This window comes from Panthera leo, chromosome F3 (genome assembly GCF_018350215.1).
Source record: "Panthera leo isolate Ple1 chromosome F3, P.leo_Ple1_pat1.1, whole genome shotgun sequence".
Lineage (NCBI taxonomy): Eukaryota > Metazoa > Chordata > Mammalia > Carnivora > Felidae > Panthera > Panthera leo.
Genome location: NC_056696.1, coordinates 66,328,691 through 66,350,864, shown reverse-complemented (window position 1 = coordinate 66,350,864; position 22,174 = coordinate 66,328,691). Strand labels below are relative to the sequence as shown.

General features: G+C 57.3%; 1 protein-coding gene and 1 long non-coding RNA gene across 3 annotated transcripts in view; one reads left to right on the top strand and one right to left on the bottom strand.

Annotated features, from left to right (window-relative positions):
- KIRREL1 (kirre like nephrin family adhesion molecule 1) overlaps positions 1–22,174 on the top strand; it is a 110,473-nt gene that overhangs the window by 40,965 nt on the left and 47,334 nt on the right. The window lies entirely within an intron of this gene.
- LOC122211482 lies at positions 10,771–12,573 on the bottom strand. Of its 2 annotated transcripts, none has more exons than XR_006198700.1 (2): positions 12,421–12,573; positions 10,771–11,184 (listed from the first exon to the last, which is right to left on the bottom strand). It is a non-coding gene; the product is annotated as an uncharacterized LOC122211482 (long non-coding RNA). The 2 variants fall into 2 exon arrangements; XR_006198701.1 differs by lacking the exon at positions 12,421–12,573 and adding an exon at positions 11,616–11,940.

Here is a 22,174-nt window from a genome sequence, read left to right as displayed (position 1 = left end):
GTTTGGAACAGCTGGGCTAGCAAAATTTTCTTGGATGTCTTATTTTTCTGTTATGTGTGATGGCACCTATGGATGACATAGAAAAAGCATATCAGACCAACGAGCGTGAATATTCCAAAGGCAATGCCTCTTAGGGAAGAGGTCACACCATGGGCAGGAAAGACACATTGTGATCATCCAAAAAATCCCTGGCATGTCTGGTCTTTTTTTTTTTTTTAAAGCAGTTTAACGGTAGTTTTTCCTCCCCCGTCCATATTTATTTGGATAAGCACTTGAACTAGTTTATGGTCCTGAATCCTCAGTTTCTCCTTTGGCCATCCAGTTTCCCTAAGAACAGCTCCATGAGGCATATTTAATTTTACCTCGAGCAAAGATTGATCTTGGATATCCAGATCGCTGTAAATTCAGGCAGTTGTTTATCCGTCCTGGGGCGAGTGGCCCCGTTGTCCCAAATTCAGTCATTAATGTCCCTTCCTCGCAAGGGCGCGTTGCTCTCTGGCATTATCAGAGAAGAGTGTGGGAAAATCAAGTTTCCCCATATGCACCCCAGGGGCTGAGAGAAAAATTCAATCAGAGGTTTTCCGGAGATGCCTCTGATAGTTATGTGCATTCGGATGGTTGGCCGGGAGTGGGAAGGAGGACAGAAAGGGCGGCTCTGGTTTCAAGAAGGAAATCAACCGGTTTTCCTTCTGTTTCCAGTTACCCGAGGCTCTGGGTTTCCGATAGGTGGTTGGTTTGGGGGGGCCGCCATCAAGAGCCCCGGGCCCACCAGTCCCTCTCAGGGACACTGGTTATCTGAGCCCTCACAGATTGAGGTCCCCGAGGGCATTCAGATCTCCGGTGACTGTCTCCACACAAGGGGCCTGGCTTACAGTAGGGTTTCGACTTCGGTTGTCCTCTCCGAGGACCTTCTTGTTTCCAGAGCCCTGAACGGCCACGTAAATGGCACCGGGTGCCAGGGCCTCGGGAAGTCCCATCTGACATAGTACGCAAGGCCGCGAGTAAAGCCTCAGATTTTTTCTTAAGCCTCCTTTCCTGTTCTTTATTCTTCTCTTGATCTCGGTTGTAATATACCCGATTGGCAGCTCGTAAGAGCTCCCCCAGGGTCCCTTTCGGGCCAACAGCCAAACTTTTGCAGTCTTCTCTGAATATGTGGGGCCGAGTGAGGGACAAATTTGTCCTTCAGAATCGTCTCGGCCTTAGGGGTGTTAGGGGAGATAGCCCTACATTTAATGAGAGCCTCCCTTAACCTTTCCAGGAAGGCCACCAGGCTTCCATCCTGTGTCTGTAAGATAGTGGCTAATTCAGTGTAACTTAAGGGCTTCACCTTACTCCTTTTTAATCCTTCCAAAATACAGGCTTGAAAATGGCGGCGACACCATTCCCTTTGGGATTATCGTAGTCCCAGCTAGGATCTTGGGGCGGAACTGCCTGAGCTCCAGTAGGGAATTGGAAGTTCCCCATAGGACCTCCGGTCCCATGGTAGTTAATGAGTTGCTGGTCCCCATATCTCTCAGCCAGTGCCAGAAGCCCACGTTCCTCTGTCTCGTTAAGAATCTGATTCAACAAGGGATGCCTGGGTGGCTCAGCCAGTTAAGCTTCCGACTTCAGCTCAGGTCGTGATCTCACGGTTCGTGGGTTCGAGTCCCGCGTTGGGCTCTGTGCTGACGGCTCAGAGTGGAGCCTGCTTCAGATTCTCTGTCTCCCCCCCTCTCTCTGCCTCTCTCTCTCTCTCAAAAGTAAATGAACATTAAAAAAATTTTAAATTAAAAAAATTTTTTTAATTAAAAAAATGATAAAAAAGAGTCTGATTCAACAGAAAGCATTGTATCTTTCTGGGTCAATTCAAAAACATACGTAATGTTCCGAAAAGCCTCTGTATACTTATCTGGATCATCAGAAAATTTACATAGATCTCCACTTATCTGTCTTAAATCTCCTAATGAAAAAGGTACTTGTAATCTTATCATGGTGGTGCCTCCCTGTGTCCCCCCTTCCTGCACCCTAGCTTCTTGTAGGGGAGACATGCCTGTCACATTGTGGGGAGGGCCTGGCTAAGGTAGGCCACAGGGAGAAGTGCATGTTTTTGGTTTTGTTTTTGTTTTTGTTTTCAACGTTTATTTATCTTTGAGACAGAGAGAGAGCATGAACGGGGGAGGGTCAGAGAGAGAGGGAGACACAGAATCTGAAACAGGCTCCAGGCTCCGAGCCGTCAGCACAGAGCCCGACGCGGGGCTCGAACTCACGGACCGCGAGATCATGACCTGAGCCGAAGTCGGCCGCTTAACCGACCGAGCCACCCAGGCGCCCCAGAAGTGCACGTTTTAACGTCTGGATGCACAGATCGAGGACTTGAGGAGGAGGAGGAGGAGACTTCCCTTCCTCCTTCTCTGGGTCTGCCTTGGGTATAGGCAAGGAGCCCTTAATCGTTTCCTCTCCTGCCTGCGGGACTTTAGAAAGGGTGGCTGTTAAATCACGATCCACCTTACGTTGCTTACACATATCTCGATTTTTTCTTAAGGCCCCAAAACATCGAACACAGGGGACTTCTCCCCATCTCCCCTCACGTTGCAAACCAAGTCCAGTCGTAGGATGGTATTTTAATTGATATTTCCCTCTGGCGGCCAGGCTTCCCCCTGCAGCTTGTATTGGGGCCAAGCCTCGGTGCAAAAGAAAATGAGTTGCTTTTTCTTCAGGGTTTGTGGATCAAAATCATCCCAGCTTTTCACAAGGCATCCCAAAGGCATGTTGGCCTTGGTTGGGGAACTGCCTATCTGTAGGGAAAAGGAGGAAAAGGCATCCCTTATCTCAGTTTCCTATAGCTGGCCAGGAAAATCCTCATCTCCTGACCCCCGTTGTTGGCCGGCTCTGAGACTGGCAGACGGAAGCCCGGTCAGTCTGGACAGGTGCAGAGAGTGGTCGTTCTTACCCAGGCTTGACCCTACCTCTGAGAGCTGACCTTGTCTTCCCCGATTTCTCCTACCTCTCTGTTTCCCACCTGTGGGACTTTGGGGGTATCGACTGTGGCCAAGTAAGGCTCCCCTGGTGGTAGAAGGATGCATAATTTTATCTTTGGGTGGACAGTAGTTTATGTATCGATCATCGGCTGTTGGGGGGGGGGGGCGGCTAAAAAGGCCAAAGTCGAGGTCTATTCCTCTGCCTTTTCCAGCAATGCCCACATAAATATGTTCCAGCCGTGTGGGTGTCCATTTTAAAGTCACTAGATTGGTACGAGTCAGCATACGCTGGGCTAAGTGTAGCACAATGGCTCCCGTGTATCCCAGTAAAAGCCCTTCATGTGTCATAGTCATCCACCCCTCATGGTGCATCCCTCCATCCATCCATCTGCCTGCAGAAACAACACAAGTGCAGAGCGTTTGGAGGCCGGCAGCAAGGACATGGTCACCATCTCCCCGGCCTTTTTTTTTTTTTTTTTTTTTAAGTTTATTTATTTATTTTGAGAGAGAAAGAGAGAGCAGGGAGGGGCAGAGAGAGAATCCCAAGCAGGCTCCGTGCTATCAGCTCAGAGCTCAGTGTGGGGCTTGAACCCACGAACCATGAAATCGACCTCAGTCGAAACCAAGAGCCAGATGCTTAACGGACTGAGCCACCCAGGCGCCCCTCTACCCGCGTACTTTTAAAATCCATTCATTTTAACCTTAGTCCCTCCTGACTGCACATAAAATAAGTTTCCAAAGATTTCCCCTCATGAACCTTCTACCACATTCCTTTGTACTCAGATTTTTTTTTTAATTTTTTTTTAACGTTTATTTATTTTTGAGACAGAGAGAGACACAGCATGAACGGGGGAGGGGCAGAGAGAGAGGGAGACACAGAATCGGAAGCAGGCTCCAGGCTCTGAGCCATCAGCCCAGAGCCCGACGCGGGGCTCGAACTCACGGACCGCGAGATCGTGACCTGGCTGAAGTCGGACGCTTAACCGACTGAGCCACCCAGGCGCCCCTTGTACTCAGATTTTGTCCCAAGTCATTTCTCTCCAACAACCAGTCTCATGTAGGACAAAAATTACTTTTTTTTTTTTTTTTTACCTTCGCCAAAAACGTATTTGCATTTCTTATATCTTTCTTACACGTGTGCTTTTCCACATACAAAGCTGCTTTCCTTATCTCCATCAGTCTTAACTACATTTAGCAGAATTTTAACTCTTAGAAAACTCCGGTAAAGACTAAGTAGTAAGTAACTGTGAGCCGTTACATCAGAATTCCTTAGATGGCAAACGTATGAATCAATTAAGCATGTTCTCCAACAGGCCCACATATCCTTAGTTTCTCTGCAAGAAATCGGAAGCACAGACCTGTGTTTAGTAAGTGATGCTTTCGGCATTCCATCGGATTTGGAAAAGGCCTAAGTGTCCAAAAAGTGTAATCCAGCTTATCATCCCAGCAAAACTTCACAGTTCCAGGTCATCAAAGGCCCTGAAAGCGAACTTAACAGTTGCCCGTGAAACCCAGGAGACAAAAAGAACCATCATGTGAAGCCATCGTTTTGCGGACAACGCGTAACAGAGATATTCATGGGCTTATTTGGTTCTGTAAACCGAGGTGGGAGAGTTTCATATATTGAATGCTGGTAACTCTGAAGACGTGTCTTAATTAAACCAACAGGCTTCAGTGAGTTTAGATACGGACCGTGTTCCACACCTGCGTCCACTTATGAGTCGATCACTTGGTTCTCCGTTGTCAACTTTGCTGGGGCACCAGTGAGGAAACATGAAGCGGGCGGCATAAGCCTGAGGGGGTGCTCTTTGCTCCTCGACAGCGAGGGGAAGAGGAGCCAATGGCTCCAGAGGCCCCCAGGTGACATAGGAGCCGGTCATGCTGGCCGCACTGAGGTGGTGTAGAAACAGGAGGAGTTAGGAGAAGGCAGAAAATGTGAGGTGCAGCCAGGAAGGCCGGAGGCAGACGAAAGCCCAGAGGGCAAAGAACCAGGTCTCCGCGTCCTGAACCCTGTCAGCTCGGACAGGTGAGCAGATGCAGATTCCCCGCCCACCCCCCCTCCCCACCAACAAGTGGCATTCGGGCAGTCCGTGTCGGGCCAGAGAAGACTGGGAAGTTCTCCGGAACAAAAGACGTTTCGGCAGCTGCTTGGGAATATTCCTTTACGTCCCCGTCCCGAGGCGGACTAACCAGGCCATCTGCGTCTCGTGGGGAGCCTGCCAGATGTCTTCTCTCCCATCCCCCCGTGGGCATCAAGGGCAGGAGGAGGGTGCTGAGCCCAGAGGGCATCGGAGTAAGTCCGCAGGAGACGTTTGAAAATGAAAATGAGAGTCCAAAAAATGGGAACCTGGGAGGTGAGCCATGCCAGAGGGTTGGAAATGGAAGCAGGGGGCCACCTTCCACTGTAGTTGGGAAACCTGTGAGAAGGGCGCCTCAGAAGTCACCCGCATCACTCCTAGAAGGGTATCTGAGGGATCGGTCTGGGGCTTTCCCACTATTTCCCAAAAGGAGAGGCTGGCCAAGACGGAAAGAGGAGAATTCTACCAGACACCCAAGCGGGCGGTCAGGGACCAGGTTCTGCTGACGGCCTTCAGGCGTCCACCAAAGAGTAGCCTCGATCAGGACCCTTCGGTTGCTGAGTCCGTGCATCTGGGCGTTCTTCTTGAAAGGAAATTGGGGCTCCGCCACACTGACGTCCCCAACTGTGTTGGGGGACGAGCTGGAAGGACACCCAAGGAGCCTGTCACCCAAGGCTGGAGAATGGCCGCCACACTCTTCCCTCTTAACTGGCTGACGGGTGCCCACTGTTTGGTCTGAGAGCTTTGTTCAGGATGGAAAGAAAAGAGGGGGTGCCAGCTGCTCTTTCCTTATAGTTAGCGTGGCTATCCTGGGATGAGCCCCCAAAGGCATGTTGCAGGATTTTTGACCTCAGTACCCAGGGTTCCTTGTCTCGCCGCTTCGAGGAACGAAGAGACAGAATGAGCAGCAGACAAAACGTTGGAGTCTTAGCAAGTCAGAGGAGTAGGAAAGCTCGCTCTGCAGAGAGGGGGCTTTCGAAGGTGAATGCCCACGACGGGAGGGGCGACGGGAGGCGCGACGGGAGGCGAGGGTCCTTGTTTTACAAGGTGCTGGTGTCCCTCCCTTCCCTCCCCCTGGTCCTTCTCAGGTGCCTCCCTTACTGGCCGGATGGCGCTGGGTGCTGGGCACTGGGTGGGCCCCTCCTGATTGGCTGGACTCCACTGGGTGAGGACTCAGACTGTGGTCATCCTGTCCCTCGTAGCACATAAATTTTATGGTTTACTTTTTTTAGTTAGGTATTTTGATTGTTGAGGGGGAGTAAGTGGTGTCTTACATTCTTAAGAGGGACCTTCCGCCCGCCGGAGGGGCTTCCAAAGTATGTTTTTCTCCACCCAGACACCTCAGGTCCTAACCTTTCCCTCTCTGCCTGTTTTAGCCTATCTTTTCCTATCGTACTGGGACAAGGGCACAGATGAAACAAGTCAGTGCATCCTGAAGAGAGTGAAGGGGGAGAGAGGGGGGAGGAAGAGGCGGGGAGAGAGGGAGAGAGTCAGGAGAGGAAGAGAGGGAGGAAGAGGGGTGGGGGGAGAGAGAGGGAGAGAGGCAGGGAGGGAAGGGAGGGGAGCCGGGGAGGTAGGGGGGAAGGAAAGAGGTAGGGAGAAGAGAGGGAAGGGGGAGAGAGAGGAAGACAGAGAGGGGGAGGGGGAGAGAGGGAGAGGAAGAGAGGAGGAAGGGAAGGAGGAGGGAGGCAGGGGTGAGGGGGGTGGGGGAAGAGCAGCAGACCTGAATGGGAAGGAAGAAAGAGCAGAGGTGCCCTGTGGCCCCTGGCTCCTGGGTTGGGAGAAAGGAAAAGAAAGCAAAAACAGAGGCACAAAAAGACCAAATGACCCCGAGGCAGATGCAGCTGAGTCTGGTGTGTGTCCCGCATTATTACGGGCTCTGAGAGGGTGGAGGAAAGGGTGTGGCACGTTTTGGCCTAGGCCCTGGGTGGCTGGCAGGGGGGGTGAGGGCAGGGTGGCCGAGGGCGGCCCCGTGGGGACAGTCAGGGCCGCGGACCCCTCCCAGGCGCAGCGGAGGGCCCCTCGGAGCCTGGGTGGAGGGAGGCAGGGGTGGAAAGTCCAGGCCTAATTGCCGGGTCCCTCTCCGGCTCGCAGGGAGCGCGGGGCAGGAAATTCCTCGGATTCCAGGCCCGTAGGATCATTGCCGAGCGTAACCGCAGAGCCGGGAGGGAGGCCGAGGGCGGCCTCTCTCCATCTTTTCTGCAGTTTCCACGCCGGCCCACGAGGAGGGCGGGCCGAGGGGCCCCGGGGCCGTCGGTCCCCGGTGGGGGCGCCCCGGGACCCAGTGCGGGGCCGGGGCTTCCCGGGCACACGGGCTGCGGGTGCGGGGTGAGGCTGGGAGGCCCCGCCGTCTTGGCCATATGACCGACTGTCTCTCCCCCAAGACCGACCGTACACCCCCAAGACCCCCCGCCCCCGCCAAAACTGCCCCCCCAGACCGACTGCCCCCCAAAACCGACTGTCCCTCCCCCAAGACCCCCCACCCCCGCCAAAACTGTCCCAAGACCGCCCGCCCCCCGCCAAGACCACCCCCCCAAGACCGACTGCCCCTCCCCCAAGACCGACCACCCCCTCCACCTCAAGACCGCCCTCCCCCCCTCCCTCCCAGGGCAGGGACCTGGTGGCCCTCCCTCTGCTCCGAGCTGGGCCTGTGGAATGAGGCCTGCCACACCGCGAGCGCACACAAGCGTGCAACACACACACCGACGCACAGTAACGAGTGCGTGTGCACAACTGCCCGCGCACCGTTTCTCCCACTCTCTCGCAGACGCGCCCCACCGTCACAGACACGCCCACTCGCAGACACACCTCACGCTCCGAGGGACACACTCACACAGACATGCGTGCTCACACGCACACACGCATTCTCTCTCTCCCGCAGAGGCACAGTCAGTCACACGCCCCCGGACACGCGCTCACACACAGAGGTGCACACAGTGCTTGCCGAGCGACCATCCGGGGGAGCTCGGTGGGGTGTGTCCGCCGCGCGGGTCCCGGTGACCAAGGCTTCGTGCCGAGCCCCGTTCCTCTGCCAGCTAACCTAGCCGCTTCTCACACTGGCACTTAATATCTGCTCGGAGAATGCAAACAGGGTTTTAATATTATCTCCGGTAGAACATAATTAGGTGCTGCTAAAAATTCATTATCACGCTTTCTAAAGCCGAAAGAAATGACTCGTGCATCATCCGCCCCACTGCCTTTCCTCGCCTGTGCCGAGAGCTTCAAGGGAGTGTTTTCATCATAACTGGTTGACGGGGGTGATGGGGCCTCCTTAAAGGGCAGGGGGGGTTCCTGGGAAGGGGGAGGGGGAGGGGGAGGAGGGGTGCCCCCTCAGCGCCAACCTAAAAATGGCCAGTGCAGGCTGGCCTCAAGGAGGCATCTCCAAAAACCCCAAAAACTCACAGTCAGAGGCGCCGTGTCTGGATTCGCTCCAGGACTGTTACACTTTCTTGGGACCGGATTATAAAATCTTTTCAGTTCTTCCTGAGACCTGCGTGTCCCCTTTTGTTACCAGATCTCTTTTCTGGGAGACCAGGACAGGTCTCTTCCTGAACTTTAACGTGGATTCTGCCCCGATAACACAGAATTCGGCTGGCCTCACAATGTTGAGATCACTCCCGGGTCTGGCTAATTCCATCAGCTGGGAAAAGGATGCACGAGGCCTTACCCTCACCTTGGTTTCCTTCCTGACTGCTAAGTGAGCCGTGTGGCTTGGGACAAGTTGCTTAACCTCTCTGGGCCTCAGTCTCCCCTAATGAGGAAGTCGGGCTAGGTAAAGGCAGAGGTTCATTTTGGCTGTAGCTTTGGGTGTTTCTATGTAAAAGGATTACGTTTTTCACCACTGTCCCTTACCTGGGGGACCGAGAGCCGGCCCCTTGAGGTTGTGTGGGCATGGCAGGTGCGGTGGACTTTATGAAAGGGGGCTTTCCTCAGTCCCTTCTGTTCCCTCCTCGGGTTTCAGGGGTAAATTATGCCTGTACTTACTAGGATACGTACATAAGCAGCTGAGGCGTTAGGAAGGGGCAGGAAATAATAGGGGGTGTGGTGATAGATGATGCTGGTTTGGCCAGGTTTCCTTAAAGGTGTAGGTTTGGAGCAGGGCTCAGGAGGAGGGGACGTGCGTAGATTGCCAGGGGAGAAAAAAAAGCACCGCGGTGCGTGGGTGGGTGCGGTGGGGAAGGAGGAGGGGCGCCGTGGGAAGCCCTGTGCGCCTGGGTTCGAGGTGCGCCACTCTTACGGGTTCTCGAGAAGTGGTCAATGAAATGAAGTTTAAGAAGCTGCGTGCAGATTGCCGGGCATATGGAAGTGAGGGGACACAAAGCAGGAGGGAGGCCGAAGGGGCCGTTATCCTCCGAATGAGACCATACGAGCGGCGTGGAAAAAATATCTGGGGAGAAGGACGTCTCAGCACTGTCTCCATTTAGTCATCTCACTTGTGCTAAACCCTCACTGTGTTCTGGGGCATCAGTTCTGGAAGGGTCTATTGCGAGAAGTAGGGACCAGATAGGGGATGGGCCCTGCCCAGTGGCACACAGCTGTTTCCTAACTCCCAGGAGAGCTAAAGACCAGTGCATTGCTTGACCTCAGTTTCCCTGTTAAATTTGCACCTAGTGCCTGAGGACTCCTTCGGGAGCCACCTTCACACACCCCGGGAGCTCTACTGTAGGGGTGTGGCTCCGCCCGCCCCACCCCCGCCACAATCAGAAGTCAGGACTTGCCCCAGATCCTGTGCCAGCTGCCCAAACCCCGCCGGAGACTTAACCACCCCCCCCCCCCCCCACGAGGCCTTCCTGTGCAGATTTCACAACAGATGCATCCGAAGGGAGAAGGTGAAAGTGTTCAGGCAAGCGTTGCTCCCCTGGGCTCCTCCCTGGCCTGTCCCCATCGGGACCCCGGTGCACGAACAGTGGAAATGCACCTGCTGCAGGGCACGGGCCTTGGCCAGCTTGCTGCCTCCCCTGTGGACTCCTACCTGCATGTACCTGGCATGGGTGTGTGAGGGAGGAAGCCTAGGATTTGGTCCAGGAGGGGCCGGGAGGACCCAGGAGCGACCACCCTAGGTGACGTCAGGGTCCACGGGTGCCTTCCAGAGTCCTCCGTGGAGCCCATGGAGCCTCTGCTCTCTCCTCTCCACGGGCTTGGCCCGTAGCCATGAAGATGGCCAAGGGCGGTGAGTCCGCAGCCTGGGAGGCTGTGCCTGGCCCTCCCTGTCTGGAAGGGGCGAGAAGTGCGAGCCGTGCCCCCAGGAGCAGTGCCTGGTGGGAGCGGGCCCAGGCCCAGGCCCAGGCCCAGGGGGTAGGGTTCCGCTCTGACCCTGGGCTACAGAAGACCCCGTCACCTTCTAGTCACCTTCTAACCGAGGGTGCGGGCTCAGCAGGATCACCCGGTCAACAGAATGTTCTCCTTTCGGTTAGGTTTAGTTTGGCAAGCACTTACCGGGTGCCAGGTGCTGTTAGGTGCTGGGGAAACAGGAACGCAGTAGGGCTCCCTATGTCCAGGAGCACACAGTTCAGTGACTTTTTTTTTATTAATTTTTTTTAATGTTTATTTTTGAGAGAGTGAGACAGAGCACAAGCGGGGGAGGGGCAGAGAGAGAGAGGGAGACAGAATCCAAAGCAGCTTCAGGCTCCGAGCTGTCAGCGCAGAGCCCGATACGGGGCTCGAACCCACAGACCGTGAGATCGTGACCTGAGCCGAAGTCGGACGCTCAGCCGACTGAGCCACCCAGGCGCCCCGACAGTTCAGTGACTTTTTATTTGAGACCAACAACACCTGTGTCAGACGTGGGAGGAGAGTGACTACAGGGAAGGATATCTGGCGATCGAGACGGAGTGGCATAGTTTCGGAAATCCCCGGCCACCACACTGGACCATCCGTTCTCCCTACTGGACTGGGGAGGCAGTGGGGACAAGGGGACGGGCACAGGACGAGGAGTCCGGGGACAACAGCGTTGCCGATAACATTCCATCTGGGCCAGGCAATGCGCTGAGCGGCTCTGGCTCTGTGTCCTCTAAACTGAAATCATTTCTCTCCATCTTTAAGATAGAATCAATCCAGGAAGGCTTCCTGGAGGAAGTGCAGTGTTCGAAGCACGGGAAAGAAACATTAAATTATTGTGCTAGGAAAGGCATCGTGCTGTGCGGTGTCCCCTGGGAGAAACAGAGGCAGGAGTGAGTCGGGGGGAGGGAGGAAGTGGAGACCAAGGGTTTTGAACAGACGCTGTGAACAGCAGCGTAAGAACTGGGGAAGCCGGTGGGGGAGAGCGTGCGGTCTCTGGGCCCAGTGCTAGCAGATGGTGCTACCTGAAGGCATACTGGTTTATAGAGGGAACCACAAATGGACCTGCTGGAGGGAACCAGATGTTTCTGAGGCAGGATCCTCCCTGACCTCAGAACTGGAGGCCACTCGCTGCCAGCTGCAATTTTAGGACAGAGTGGCACGGCAGAGGCCCTCAAAGGTTGGAACTGCTTGCCCTAAGTTAAGGAAACCGGACCAGAAAAGGGTCCTGCCTCAGATTTCCGCAGCCGTGGGCGGCCCGGGTGTGGCTGGCAGACGGCCCGTCCCAGTGGTGGGGACTCACTGTGGTCCTGAGCGCCGCACCAGCGTCCTCCCCCAAGCTACCCATTCCCTCCTCCCACCAGGAAGGGAGGCACAGGGCCCTCAGAGTACAGAGCCTTTCCCTGGATGGAGGCACCAGTTGTGGGGGTGGGGGAGGAGCAGAACCAGCCGGAACAGGTGGGAGGAGGGGAGAGAGAAATGGGGGCTGGGGAGAAAGGGGGAGCAGAAGGAGAGGCGTAGAACAAGAGAGGCAAGAAAATAGGGTCCTGGGGCCAGGGACGGGGGGCTGGGAGGAGCAGGAAGGACAGGTGGCCCGAGAATGAGGTCAGGAGACAAGGAGAGGCCTGGGAGAGCCAAGGGAGGGAAGGCGGGGGAGGGGGGGGAACAGGATGACAGCACAATGCGGAGGGAGGTGCAGAGGGGCCAGAGAAGCAATGGGGGAGTGAGGGAAGCAGGGGATGGGGAGATGGGGGCAGTGTAGCTGGAGGAGAGAGCGGAGACAGCGGGGACCTGGGGGGCCCCACTTCCCTCTCCCCGCTCAGCGGGGAGGGGGAGAAGGGCAGGAGGGGTGCTGACCTGGCAGGATGGCAGACGGATGGCAGACAGGGACCCGCCAGCCTCCCGTGCAAGGGTGGCATGCAGCCCTGTGGTGCGGGAGGTGTCGGGGGCGCCCCTACCCCCGCCTGGCACAATGGAGCCCCCGGCCTCCTGGAGAAGCCGCGGAGCCAAAACCAGGGGAGGAGGAGGAAGGAGAGGAAGGAGCTGCCGGCAGGGGTTTCTTCTCCCCAGGCTTTCCCCCCCACGGCCCCCCGCCCAGCGTCACCTACTCCAAATCTCAAAGGCGCAGGAAGCAAATTCGGGGCAGGCCCAGCATCCTCCTCCTCCTGTGCTGCCGGGTTGACGCGGGTGACGCATCAGCGGAGTGTACTACACGCTCGCCCTGGCCTGACTTGTCGGGGCTCACGCGGTCCAACGGCCTCTAGGGGCTGGGGAGACAGCGGGGGGGGGGCGGGGTGGGAGTGCACCGGTGTCTCTCGAGCGCGTTCTAACCCAGCCCGACTCGTCGCAGACGGGGACAGTCTGGAGAAATGGACAGAGAGTGGGTTTTAAAGTCAGACTAAGGGCGCCTGGGGGGCTCAGTCGATTGAGCATCCGACTTCGGCTCAGGTCATGATCTCGTGGTCCGTGGGTTCGAGCCCTGCGTTGGGCTCTGTGCTGACGGCTCAGAGCCTGGAGCCCACTTCGGATTCTGTGTCTCCCTCTCTCTCTGCCCCTTCCCTGCTCATGCTGTGTGTCTCTCTCTGTCTCAAAAATAAATAAACATTAAAAAAATAAATAAATAAATAAAGTCAGACCTACTTGGTTAGCACCCCAGCTGGGTAGCATATCGGGTGCTGGGCGAGTTTCCGAGCCTCAGTTAGTGGTGTGCCGGCACCTTTCTAAGTGATGGCCGTGCATTTATGCCTGGTTCGTTAATGGCCTTCACAGTGGCACCGGGGGAGAGGTAAGTATTTGGCGTCCCCATTTTACAGAAGGGAACTCTGAGGCACAAAGATGTTAAGCGACTCGTCCAAAGGACAGGGCGTCTGGGGCTGGGGTCACGTGTCCGGCCTGGGGACCGTGCGGCCGATGACCTTGCTCCAAGGCCTTTCTCTGAAATGGGGATGATGTGACCGGGTATGGGGCCATGGGGAAGACTAGATCCATGGGGAGCACCAGGCACATAGTAGGTCCTCAGTGTGTTCGTATCATCCCAGAGCAAGGCAGTGGGTGCTAACCTGCCAAGGAGTAGCACAGCCAGGAAGCTCCGAGTGAGGGCAGATCGCCTTTGTCCAGGTGCCCAGCAAGCCTGAGCGTCCGGGAGAAGTGACAGCAGTTCAGTCTTAGACACAGAGTGGGGGCGCCCCGGGGAAGGAATGATCATCGAGAGACCACGTAAAAGGGGGCCAGCACTGCGACCTCCCCGTTACAGCCCTGTGACCTGCCCACTGCACCCCTGTGACCTCCCCAGTGCACCCCCATGACCTCCCCACCACACCCCCACGACCTCCACCGCACCTCCGTGACCTCCCCAGTGCACCCCCGTGACCTCCCCACCGCACCCCTGTGCCAGTCCTACTTCCTGGCACTGGTACTGCTTCTCCTCACTCCTCTGCTCCTCCATCCTGTCCCCCCAACTCCCTCCAGGTCCCCACCCAACACCTGCTCACTTACTAGTGGCTCAGGCTTGGGACCTGCCCCCGTCCTAGGGTGCCTTCTCACCCCACCACCAGCCTTGTACCTTCACCTCATGAAAAGCAGGCTCAGCGCCCCCACAGGACTGACCCTGGCAGCCTTGTAGCTGCTCGGGTCGTCCCCACCCCCCCACCCCCCCAGTCCTCGGTGTCCACGGCCGCGTGTCCATTTGCACTAGTCCGTCTATGCCTGGAACAAACCCTCCCCAATGTGGGGAAACGTGTGAGGCGTGCTGTGATCCATCCAGGATGGCTAGAGGGCTTAGTGGGACATAACGGGATTGGAAGAGAAGCTGGGCTTCTTCCCTTCTCTCTAGCTGCTCCCAAAGGTGGGTGCAAAGCGACTTTCCATCGAAGCAGCCAGCTTTTCGCAAGGCTCTCTGGTGTGCCCGGCCGCTCGCCGGGATGCGCCAGGCCCTCCGCCAGGCCCAGGGGATCAGGTGAAGGAGACCGTTTCCGCTGCTGCGGATGGAAAGCTCCGGAGGCATTCCTGGTAATAAGGCGCCAGATGCTTGGACATCCCAGGCGCTGGCTCGGTTGTTATTTTTTTACTTCTTCCTTTTTCCTGAGCGGCAGATTCATAGTGCTTTTCTGTTCACTAAGCGTTTCTCAGCCCGTTCGCTTGACTGCACCCCCGCCCCGCGAAGGGGCTGTTATCGTCCCCATTGCACCGAGAGGGGACCCTTCTGTTCTGGAGCCGGGTGGCGCCGGGGAGGGCCGAGGACGCAGGTCCGCGCTTTGTCCAGGTGGTTGTGCCCGTTCCGCTGCCCAGCGCTGTCCGCTGAAAGTTGCCCTGCCCGGAGGGCTCGCCCCTCTTTAAGTTGGAATAATGGAGTTGCATCTCTGTGGTCATCTGCTGCAACCTTTATTAAGCACATGATTGTGTCTGGCTCGGCGTGGGCGCGGGGTACGAGGTCCGTCCGGCCATCCCTGCCCTCTGGGGCCTGCGGTCTCAGCCAAAGCGCAGACGTGGATGAGCCCGTCCAGGGCCGTGTAGACAGCAGAGTGAAAACAACACCCTAACGTGGGCCGACAGCACAGTCTTCACAAGACTGTGCAAGGCGGGGGTAAGTGCGTTTTCGGGGTGGGGCGGAAGCTCTTGCCAGGCCACGGGGGTGCGTTTTCGGCAGCCACCCCGATTCTTGCTCGTCTTGCTATCACAGAGCCCGTGTGCGCATGCGTCCGTGCGTGCGTGCGTGCGCGTCCCCCTTCCGGCCGCCAGCGTGCACTGAGCTGGCTGTAAGGCAGGTGGTGACGGGCGTCCTGTGTTCAGGGGGTGATGGGGAAACGTCACCCTCCGGCAGTAAGATTCGCTGTCCTCCAGCACCCATCAAGTTTCTCTCTTAACGCTGAGCCCTTATGAGATGGAATGAGCACCTGTAATGTAGGGAGAGAGAGAGAAAGAGAGAGAGAAACCCAATAGCAACTTCAAAATCGGAGCGATAGGGGTTTTCATCCTAGACCTGCTAATATTTAGTCACATCCGTGACATCGGGCCACTTATCTGCGCTTTGCCGAGCCTCGGTTTTGTCGTATGCGGTTGGGAGAATTATCTGTAGCTCGCAGGGCTGCGCAGAGAGCGAGGTGAGGCTGTGTGTGAAGCGCTCTGTAACCCGATGATGTCATGTGTCTTTGTGAAGTTTTTTTACATTTTTTATTTTTAGCATGTAATGCACGTGGTACCAAATTAAAAAAAAAATGCAGACGGGTACGTGGTGAAATCTCTCTCCCGTGGCTGTCTCCCAGCCACGTTTTGGGCCTCACAGGATCGCTCTGTGGTCATCCCTGTGTTTCAGGAATGGACACTGAAGGCCGGAGAGGCTGAACGGCTTACCTGAGGTCACCCAGCCGGAAGCCCGGCTCTCACTTCCCGCTGTAGGCTGTGGTCAGAGTGGACCCCGTTGCTGCGTCCTGTGCTTTGGGGGCTGTAATCTCTCTAGAATCTTATGGAGTGCCATTGATTCCCCTGCCCCCCCCACCCCCACCCCATGCCATCCAGACCCACGCATAAGATTTCATGTGGCTTCTCCACCACTGGATCCCCAAACTATCCATCCCAGGCCTCTGTGTCCTCTGTGGGGCCCCTCTGGAGAGCCACGGCCCGCACACCATCTGCTCCCTGAGAAGCCCAGGGTTCTGCAGCCGGAAGACTTCACGTCTCTGCTCCCCGCCACAGTGTATCTCAGCTTCGTGACCTTGGACACGCCCTTGGGGTTCGAGTTTTCTCTCCCCAAAGAGTTGTCAATTAACATTAAGTCATTTTGGGGGCGCCTGGGTGACGCAGTTGGGTTAAGCGTCCGACTTCGGCTCTGGTCATGATCTCACGGTTCATGGGTTCGAGCCCCACGTCGGGCTCTGCGCTGACAGCTCGGAGCCTGGAACCTGCTTTGGAGTCTGTGTCTCCCTCTCCCTTCCTTTCTCTCTCTGCCCCTCCCCCCCCCCCAAAGATAAATAAGAAACATTAAAAAAACCCATTAAGTCATTTTGCAGCCTCTGAAAGCATAAACAAATCTAAGATGTATTACCCCCCACAAGGCCTGGAGGGAGTGAGAAACAAGAAGGTAGCTTCATACTTGGAATTTCCCCGCCTCCGGGCCTGGCCTGGAGCCTCTCCTGCCGGGTGGAGGCCATCCGGCCACCAGCCCCTCTCCAATCCCGCACCCAGAATCAAGGCCCCGGTACTGGGTGTGAGCACGACTCACACAGCCTCACGCATCCTGTCACCAGACCTCAGTGCCATCTGCTTGGCCTGGGCCAGGGTGAGCGGCGATCCCATCGTGAAGACGCGTCTCATTAAGAGGACCGGAAGATAGAGTCCCCAAGCCGCCTGGTGGGACCCGCGCTGCTGCCTGGGCAAGCGTCCCCTCCCCTCCCCCGTTCATTAATGATCACGGGAGGTTTTATTCCCCCCAACAAAAGTGTTAATTAGACATCGTTCAGAACAGGGATATTACACAGATGAATTAAACCCAGACCAATCAACAAGCCCGCTCTGTGCTTCGGGTCCCCCGAACGAGAAGGGAATGAAGGCGGTAATGGGAGGCAAGCGGTAGGATGTCTTCCCTAATATGGAATAACAGGGAGGAAGGTTCTCTTGAGTTCCGCACCGCTTCTGTGACAGCAGGCACCTTTGTCCTTCTGCAGCTCTGTCTTCTCACCGCTTTCTCTTTGTCCCTTTCTGCACCACACACACGCACGTGCACACACATCATTAGGATCGTGTTGTGTGCTGCTTCCCTGGTGTCTGGGCCTAGGGCTGGGTCGTCGGGGTGGGGATGGAGAGGCCACCCCAGTCAGGTGACTTCAGTTCCAACCCTCCCTGGGCCGTCCCTCGCCACCTCTCACTGCGGGCGAGCCCTCGATCGTTTAGAGCCAACCGTTTGTCTTCTGGTCGGTAGACCGGGTATATCTTGCTTACACGTTCCGTGGGTATGCAGTAGGTACTCAATAAATACCTGTTGCGTCCGGATGGCTGGGCGGCACCCGGAAGCACTTTGTGGCGTGGCAGTGAGTCCCTGGTATTGATCGCCCTCTGTGGGCAGCGTGGGGAGAAGCGGGGGGCAGGGTCCCGCTCCAGGGGGGTGACTAGCGAGGCCCGGAGTCTGTTGACATGAGGTTCTTCTCCCTCCTTCTTCTCTTTGATTCTGGATGCCTCAGTCGCCCACAGGCTCCTCTCTGACAGTTTCCATCCGGGTTCGTACCCAAGTTCTTGACCTTCTTCGTGTCACTGAAACCCAAGCTCTGATAGGCTCCTGAATGATCCCGTTCAGGTTTGACCTCTATATCCCTGAAACCCAAGCTCCGATAGGATCCTGAGTGCATCCCAAACAGAAGGTAATTGTCCAGTCTCTGTTACCTGGTCACCTGGACGTTTTACTCTGCGGTGTGTGTGCACATGCAGGTAAGCCACAGGCACTTGAGGTTGTGTCCCTCCCTTGTGACCTGCATGTATTAGAAGCCAGGCGGGGTGCCTTCAGACTCACAGTGTGCTCTCACCAGCTGTAGGAGCTTGGGGAGCTCGCCGAACCCCTCCGACATTCGGCCTCCTAGTGCTGAGTTTTATGGTTCAGAAATGAAAAGCAAGAGGACGATGATTTCTGAATTATGAAGCTGTTTGTCAGACGTCAGGGGTGATTACTCCTTGCCAGTTCTGTTAGTCCCTTACCAAGGCAGTCGGGGTCGAGGGAAGGAGGTCCTCGTGGAGGATCCACAGTGACGCAGCCGGTGTGAACATATTCTCAGGTCACGGGGGGCCGCCCAGCCGCTTAACTGCACATCACTCCTTGGTTTCTTATCCCACCGGGTATGGTTGAAAGACATCGAGGGACGCTGGGGACAGGAGCGTTTAGATCGCCTCTGCTCGGTGTTTGCTACCCGGCCAGCATTTATCTGAACTCTGTGTGACGGAGGGTGTGTGTGCACCTGCGCCATTGTTTTGTCTGTCCTCCTTACATCCTTTTCTTCCAGCTCTTTGGGTGGGGATCCCGTTTTGGATCTGGGAGTTGCAGCGGGATCTGGTAGGAGCCACGGTCCTGGCCTCCTGGCTCCTAGCTCTCCAGGTGCCCTCCCCGCCTCTTGGCAGAGATCAGTTACTGACCATCCGTCAGTTTCTTTTGTCTTTTGGGAGGAAACCTGTTCAGAGCGGCCCCCTGGGGACTGGGCCCCGGGCAGCGAGTGTCACGGAGAAGGGAGGTCCAGATGCCTGATGCTGGCGCGCACCTGCCCGTGGTGAAGGCCCGAGGCCAGGATTCGGGATCCTGCCCGGTGTCTGGCGCCCTCCATGCACCAGAGGTGGGGGGCGGGGGTGGTGGTCCCAGGAGGGACGCAGGAGACCCGGGCCTTCACGCTGGGAGGGCAGATACAGAGCACGGACGGAAACCAAGGGACAGAATGAGTATGTAGTGGGTCCTACCCCACACTAGACATTCTGCTAGGTATCCTACTTACTGTTGACCCAGTTAATTTAATTCTCCTGGAGCCTTGTTAAATAAAATGACGAATTCTCTTTTCTGGAAGAGGTGTGAAGGCCCAGGGAGGTGACGGTCGAGGTGGGATCAAACCGACCCGTCTGAGCCCTGCTGTGTTCCTCAGTCCTTGTCTCTCTGGCCTCAGGGAACCGCGCTGAGGAGGGAGGGAGGGAGGCCCGTTCCCGCTCCGCAGCGACCGCGGGGCCATCAGCCGTAACTGGGCGGTGCGGGTGATGCAGCACCGTCTACATCCCAGCCCGGCCTGTGACTCGGGGGGGGGGGGGGGGGGGGGGACGTCCCCGGAAGAGACTTGCTGCCACCCAAACCGTAGGTGTGGATCCCACAGAGCCCCGCGGAGCCAGGGGTCTGGGGCCGCACAGGTGGGTCTCTGCGCCCAGAGGCTACCGTCCGCCCAGCCCCGCCACCGCAGACACCCCGGTGCGGACGGACGCTTCCCTAAGGGAAGCGCCAGAGTCGGGGCTCCTGCGATCGCCGGAAGTGCTCCGGGATCGCCGGAAGTGCTCTGGGTTGCTCGTTTTCCTCCCGGGAGGGAGGCTCTGGGGACTTTGAAAGTGGGGGTGTCCGTGGTGACAGTGTAGACGGCGCCCCCTGGAGCACAGAGCCGGAAGAGGGGGACTCAGAACATTTACCAATCCATTCGTTTATGAATCACTGTTCCAGACTTACTTTCTGCCTAACCTATTGGGACGGGCACAGGGGTGAACACAGAGCGCGGGCGTGCGCATCAGCCGGTGGCATCCTGGGCAGCCGCGAGGCTGCCGAGGGGGCTCGGGATGTCATGCGCTTCATGCCCAAGCAGCGGGGCACTCCACTGGGTAACCTGAATTCACACCTGGACCCCTGGTGACGGGCCGTGTTAGTCGCTAGGGCTGTCGTCACAAAGCTGCGCTCACAGGGAGGCACAGGGGTGGCTGCGTGGGTTCAGCATCCGACTTCGGCTCAGGTTATGATCTCACAGTCCGTGGGTTCGAGCCCCGCGTGGGGCTCTGTGCTGACAGCTCGGAGCCTGGAGCCCACTTGGGATTCTGTGTCTCCTTGTCTCTCTGCCCCTCCCCTGCTGGTACTCTGTCTCTTTCTGTCTCTCTCCCTTAAAAATAAATAAACAGTAAAAACAAATTTAAAAAACCAACCAAAACACCAAAGCCCCACAGATTGGGCAGCTTGGGACGCAAATTCATCTGCTCACGGTGCTGGAAGCTGCAAGTCCAAGATCAAGGTGCCAGCGGACCTGGTGTCTGTGCCGGAGGCAGACGGCTGCCTCCTCCCCGTGAACCCACGTGGTCTGTCTTTTGTGGGCACACCCCAACACCTCCTCTTCCCACGCAACACCCGTCAGATTGGGCTAGTGCCCTCCCTCATGGCCTCATAGACCTTAATTGCCTCTTTAAAGGCCCTCGATGGGTCGCGCTCTGAGGTACTCGGGTCGGGGCTTCCGCCTGGAGTATGGGGGACACCTCATCCCAAGCAAGGGGCACAGAGAACAAGAACAGTTGGAAAGGCTCCTGGGCCCGTCCACATGTGGGCAGGCCCCCCCAGGGGCGAGAACGAGTATGTTTCGGGAGCGGCAGTGGTGCGGACTCTCCCAGATGAGCCACAGCCTGGATGGCGGGCCGGGGCCGGTGCCGGTGCGGCCTGGGTCAGCCACTGGGGCGGATGCCCCCCACGTAAAGGGAGGGTGGTGGCTCTCGCGTCTCCCGGTCGGAGCTTGAAGCGGGGGAGCCGGGTGGCTGGATGGCTGTTGGGGCAGAGCTGTGAGCCCGAAGCAGGGAGGCCGCGGGGAGGGCTCTGAAGGCTGGCAGCCTCGGCAGGTGCCTCTGAGAAGCCGTGGCCGGTCTGCAGTGAGCCTCCACGGGCTCTGGACTCCGAGGGGGCCTCGGCTACACACAGTCTCAGCTCTGTTGTGGGAGCTGGCTTTTCCCACGACAGAAATCCCAGAAGATGCCATGGCATCCCGGGGGCCACTGGTGCCGTGATGCCCACTGACGCCATGATGCCTGGGGACCCACTGGTGCCATGATACCCGCTGATGTCTGGGGACCCGCTGACACCGTGGCAGCAGCAAGTTCCGACGTGGGGTCTTCAACACCTGGGCTCGAGTCCCCACGTTATAGGACCTTAGCCAAGTTACGTCACATCTGAGCTCCGCTTCTCCATTTATGGAAGGACTCCCTCATATCTCCTTCCCTGGAGTTGTGGGCGTTAAATGAACCGGTGTCCGCAAGAGGTTAGCAGGGTGCCCAGTATGCTCCGGTGTTTAATGAGCGAGCGCTATGTTAAATGATTAGCTCTCAAGCCCTTTCTCTCGTTCCAAACCCTGTCTGCAGCCCCCTCCTCCAGGAAGCACTCTGTAAGCTCACACGACTCCTCTACTGAACCTGGGCTCCTGAGGCCTCACTTTGGTTTCCCAGGTAGCTTTGGCTTGTCATCCCGAGCGTTCCAGAAACACGGTCTCCAGAGTGGGGGCCTGTCTCCCGTCCTCCCCACATCTGTTCCCGGAGTCCAGCACAGATTCCCCCCTGCAGGGCCCACGGCTGAGTCGGCTGCCCCTCACCCCCGTTGCCTCAGCAGGAAACCGTCCGGACTCTTGTGTCAGCTAGACGCCGGGCAGGACCGGCCTGCCAGCCGCTCAGAAACTCTGGTGGAGTCGTGGCCTGGCTCTGTGCCCACAGACCTTCCTGGGAGGCTCTCTTCTACGGGTCCCCCCATCTGCCTGGCTGGCGGGGGCGGGAGGCCGGCCCTCTCTTCCCGGGGCGGGCGGCGGAGCCCGAGGACAGAGGCCTGTGCAGAGGCCATGTGTGAGCCGAGGCTTGTGCCTCAGTCCACGTGGTCGTGAACTCGGCAGATGTTTACGTGTCTCTGCCACGTGCCAGGCGCTGTTCTAGGCCCCAGAGATGCGCGGTGGGGAGGCGGATGAGGCTGCCCCGGCGTGGCGGGAGGGAGCCGGCTGGACGTGCTGGCAGGAGGTACAGGACGCTAAGCAGACCAACCAGGAACAGGGGCCGTGATGCTGGAAGTAACCAACTTCTGGTCCTTCTGCAGCTTTGCCTCCCTGGGCGCTAGGAGAGACCGCGCTCGGCCCTCCGAGATCTCACAAAGGGAAGACTGAACCCAAACGGGGCACCCAGGGTCTGGGGAAGAGGGAGCACCCATGTCACACAGAGGAAGCCTTAGACTGGCCCACTAGATAGAAGCACCCCGAGGGACATGGTGCGTTCGCGGCTGTAACTTCGGAATCTCCAACAGCCGTGCGAAGTAGGTCCGGCCGGTGCGGACCGGCTCCAGAGGGCCGGGGGGGGGGGGGGCGGGGGGCGGGGGGATGGATGTGGACGTCGCAGAAGCGACAGAACTTCTGGACAACC